This window comes from Brienomyrus brachyistius, chromosome 2 (genome assembly GCF_023856365.1).
Source record: "Brienomyrus brachyistius isolate T26 chromosome 2, BBRACH_0.4, whole genome shotgun sequence".
Taxonomy (NCBI): Eukaryota; Metazoa; Chordata; class Actinopteri; order Osteoglossiformes; family Mormyridae; genus Brienomyrus; species Brienomyrus brachyistius.
The window spans coordinates 41,001,957-41,006,691 of NC_064534.1; the positions used below are offsets into that span (position 1 = coordinate 41,001,957).

Genomic DNA, 4,735 nt, shown 5'->3' on the forward strand with positions numbered 1-4,735 from the left:
ATTAATTTAAATCTATCACTCCCCTAACATTTTACTATTTTATATATATTTTTTTTCTCTCATTCATAAAGGCAGCCTTTACACACCGTTTTACTCTAAATACTGCCTGGTAATTCTAGGTGCTGTAAGCTGTTCGTGCCTTTATTCCACCAGGGCGCGATCTTCTGACAAACTTGAAGACTGTCACTCCACATTCACGTTTTACAACTTATTGTTAATAATAAAGAGACAGCTTTTTACACACAGTTTTAAACAAAGTACTGATATAATTCCTCTTAAACTCACCGCTTTGTTTTCTATGCAAAAACCACTTCGCCACAGAATATTCGATATTATTGGCATATTATCTGCTCTTCTCCTCCTTTCAAAACTTGCTAAAAGCTGTATTTAAAAGAGCAGGTTGGCCGGGGTAATTTACACCCTTCAATGCCAGCTTAATGTTTAGGTTAGTGGGAATCACAGAAGAATTAGGGATGGAAACTTCTTTGCTGGTGGTAGAAGCGGTCTGGTGAATTTTTAGAGAGAAGAGGCTGTCGATGTTTGAATGTAGAAAATTGTTCTGGCTGCAGCCTGCAGTATGGACTTGTTGGTGTGTGTAGCTCCCAGTGTTCTGACAGCGCGACGTTTTGGGGAAGCATGTGATTCAACAGCTACCAGTGGGCTTCGTGCGGCAGAGATTTTGTGGCTGTTAGCGGAGTTGATAACAGAGGGTTGTTAAGAGAAGCCTGCAAGAGGTAGGCAAAGGAGTAATGTTTGCCGGCGGGGGACGTGCAGCGATTAACCTGTGCGGTAGTGAAAAGGAGTTAAAGAGAAGGAAGTGTGCGGATGCGGAAAGAATGGAATAATTGTGGTAGGCTGCCGGATGAGTACTTTGGTGAATGTTTGGTGTGGGTCCGGTGCTGCCGATTGGATGGTGGTGCTACAGTGTGAGTCAGATAAAAAAAAAAAAAACAGGAGTAGGATCCAATGGGACTAACTGGTATGTATAGACGCGTGTAATGTAAAAGGGCTATTTTTGGTAGCGTCTCTCACTTAGGCCCATACCACCCTGAACGCGCCCGATCTCGTGTGATCTTGGAAGCTAAGCAGGGTAGGGTCTGGTTAGTACTTGAATGGGAGACCTCCTGGGAATACCAGGTGCTGTAAGCTTTTCTCACTTTTACTTTATACAGGGGGCGCTCCACTTCACGATTAATTTAAATCTATCACTCCCCTTCCATTTTACTTTTTTATATATTTCTTTTTTCTCTCATTCATAAAGGCAGCTTTTAGAAACCGTTTTACTCTAAATACTTCCTGGTAATTCTAGGTGCTTTAAACTGTTCGTGCCTTTATTCCACCAGCGCGCGATCTTCTCACAAACTTGAAGACTGTCACTCCCCATTCACGTTTTACAACTTATTGTTAATGATAAAGAGACAGCTTTTTACACACAGTTTTAAACAAAGTACTGATATTATTCCTCTTCAACTCACCGCTTTGTTTTCTATGCAAAAACCACTTCGCCACAGAAGACTCGATATTATTGGCATAGCAAGTTCTGCTCTTCTCCTCCCTTCAAAACTTGCTAAAAGCTGTATTTAAAAGAGCAGGTTGGCCGGGGTAATTCACACCCTTCAATGCCAGATTAATGTTTAGGTTAGTGGGAATCACAGAGGTATTAGGGATGGAAACTTCTTTGCTGGTGGTAGAAGCGGTCTGGTGAATTTTTAGAGAGAAGAGGCCGTCGATGTTTGAATGTAGAAAATTGTTCTGGCTGCAGCCTGCAGTATGGACTTGTTGGTGTGTGTAGCTCCCAGTGTTCTGACAGCGCAACGTTTTGGGGAAGCATGTGATTCAGCAGCTACCAGTGGGCTTCGTGCGGCGGAGATTTTGTGGCTGTTAGCGGAGTTGATAACAGAGGGTCGTTAAGAGAAGCCTGCATGCAGTAGGCAAAGGAGTAATGTTTGCTGGCGGTGGACGTGCGGCGATTAACCTGTGCGGCAGTGAAAAGGAGTTAAAGAGAAGGAAGTGTGCGGATGCGGAAAGAATGGAATAATTGTGGTAGGCTGCCGGCTGAGTAGTTTGGTGAATGTTTGGTGTGGGTCCGGCGCTGCCGATTGGATGGTGGGGCTGCAGTGTGAGTCAGATAAAAAAAAAAAAAAAACATTAGTAGGATACAATGGGACCAACTGGCATGTATAGAGGCGTGTAATGCAAAAGGGCTGTTTTTGGTAGCGTCTCTCGCTTATGGCCGTACCACCCTGAACACGCCCGATCTCGTCTGATCTTGGAAGCTAAGCAGGGTAGGGTCTGGTTAGTACTTGGATGGGCGACCACCTGGGAATACCAGGTGCTGTAAGCTTTTCTCACTTTTACTTTATACAGGGGGCGCTCCACTTCACGATTAATTTAAATCTAGCACTCCCCTTCCATTTTACTATTTTATATTTTTTTTTTTTTCTCTCATTCATAAAGGCAGCCTTTACACACCGTTTTACTCTAAATACTGCCTGGTAATTCTAGGTGCTGTAAGCTGTTCGTGCCTTTATTCCACCAGGGCGCGATCTTCTGACAAACTTGAAGACTGTCACTCCACATTCACGTTTTACAACTTATAGTTAATAATAAAGAGACAGCTTTTTACACACAGTTTTAAACAAAGTACTGATATAATTCCTCTTAAACTCACCGCTTTGTTTTCTATGCAAAAACCACTTCGCCACAGAATATTCGATATTATTGGCATATTATCTGCTCTTCTCCTCCTTTCAAAACTTGCTAAAAGCTGTATTTAAAAGAGCAGGTTGGCCGGGGTAATTTACACCCTTCAATGCCAGCTTAATGTTTAGGTTAGTGGGAATCACAGAAGAATTAGGGATGGAAACTTCTTTGCTGGTGGTAGAAGCGGTCTGGTGAATTTTTAGAGAGAAGAGGCTGTCGATGTTTGAATGTAGAAAATTGTTCTGGCTGCAGCCTGCAGTATGGACTTGTTGGTGTGTGTAGCTCCCAGTGTTCTGACAGCGCGACGTTTTGGGGAAGCATGTGATTCAACAGCTACCAGTGGGCTTCGTGCGGCAGAGATTTTGTGGCTGTTAGCGGAGTTGATAACAGAGGGTTGTTAAGAGAAGCCTGCAAGAGGTAGGCAAAGGAGTAATGTTAGCCGGCGGAGGACGTGCAGCGATTAACCTGTGCGGTAGTGAAAAGGAGTTAAAGAGAAGGAAGTGTGCGGATGCGGAAAGAATGGAATAATTGTGGTAGGCTGCCGGATGAGTACTTTGGTGAATGTTTGGTGTGGGTCCGGTGCTGCCGATTGGATGGTGGTGCTACAGTGTGAGTCAGATAAAAAAAAAAAAAAACAGGAGTAGGATCCAATGGGACTAACTGGTATGTATAGACGCGTGTAATGTAAAAGGGCTATTTTTGGTAGCGTCTCTCACTTACGCCCATAACACCCTGAACGCGCCCGATCTCGTGTGATCTCGGAAGCTAAGCAGGGTAGGGTCTGGTTAGTACTTGGATGGGAGACCACCTGGGAATACCAGGTGCTGTAAGCTTTTCTCACTTTTACTTTATACAGGGGGCGCTCCACTTCACGATTAATTTAAATCTATCACTCCCCTTCCATTTTACTATTTTATATATATATATTTTTTTTCTCTCATTCATAAAGGCAGCTTTTAGAAACCGTTTTACTCTAAATACTTCCTGGTAATTCTAGGTGCTGTAAACTGTTCGTGCCTTTATTCCACCAGCGCGCGATCTTCTCACAAACTTGAAGACTGTCACTCCCCATTCACGTTTTACAACTTATTGTTAATGATAAAGAGACAGCTTTTTACACACAGTTTTAAACAAAGTACTGATATTATTCCTCTTCAACTCACCGCTTTGTTTTCTATGCAAAAACCACTTCGCCACAGAAGACTCGATATTATTGGCATAGCAAGTTCTGCTCTTCTCCTCCCTTCAAAACTTGCTAAAAGCTGTATTTAAAAGAGCAGGTTGGCCGGGGTAATTCACACCCTTCAATGCCAGATTAATGTTTAGGTTAGTGGGAATCACAGAGGTATTAGGGATGGAAACTTCTTTGCTGGTGGTAGAAGCGGTCTGGTGAATTTTTAGAGAGAAGAGGCCGTCGATGTTTGAATGTAGAAAATTGTTCTGGCTGCAGCCTGCAGTATGGACTTGTTGGTGTGTGTAGCTCCCAGTGTTCTGACAGCGCAACGTTTTGGGGAAGCATGTGATTCAGCAGCTACCAGTGGGCTTCGTGCGGCGGAGATTTTGTGGCTGTTAGCGGAGTTGATAACAGAGGGTCGTTAAGAGAAGCCTGCATGCAGTAGGCAAAGGAGTAATGTTTGCTGGCGGTGGACGTGCGGCGATTAACCTGTGCGGTAGTGAAAAGGAGTTAAAGAGAAGGAAGTGTGCGGATGCGGAAAGAATGGAATAATTGTGGTAGGCTGCCGGCTGAGTAGTTTGGTGAATGTTTGGTGTGGGTCCGGCGCTGCCGATTGGATGGTGGGGCTGCAGTGTGAGTCAGATAAAAAAAAAAAAAAAACATTAGTAGGATACAATGGGACCAACTGGCATGTATAGAGGCGTGTAATGCAAAAGGGCTGTTTTTGGTAGCGTCTCTCGCTTATGGCCGTACCACCCTGAACACGCCCGATCTCGTCTGATCTTGGAAGCTAAGCAGGGTTGGGTCTGGTTAGTACTTGGATGGGTGACCACCTGGGAATACCAGGTGCTGTAAGCT

The 4,735-nt window shown here is 44.1% G+C and overlaps 3 non-coding genes and 1 pseudogene across 3 annotated transcripts; all 4 read left to right on the top strand.

Moving 5' to 3' along the window:
- Positions 1-1,030: 1,030 nt before the first annotated feature.
- Positions 1,031-1,149, top strand: LOC125731432 (5S ribosomal RNA; annotated as a pseudogene).
- Positions 1,150-2,225: 1,076 nt separating this feature from the next.
- On the top strand, positions 2,226-2,344 carry LOC125735695 (5S ribosomal RNA). The gene has a single exon (XR_007394987.1). It is a non-coding gene; the product is annotated as a 5S ribosomal RNA (ribosomal RNA).
- Positions 2,345-3,417: 1,073 nt separating this feature from the next.
- Positions 3,418-3,536, top strand: LOC125731021 (5S ribosomal RNA). The gene has a single exon (XR_007391311.1). It is a non-coding gene; the product is annotated as a 5S ribosomal RNA (ribosomal RNA).
- A 1,080-nt stretch (positions 3,537-4,616) lies between these two features.
- Positions 4,617-4,735, top strand: LOC125734999 (5S ribosomal RNA). Its single transcript, XR_007394300.1, has one exon. It is a non-coding gene; the product is annotated as a 5S ribosomal RNA (ribosomal RNA).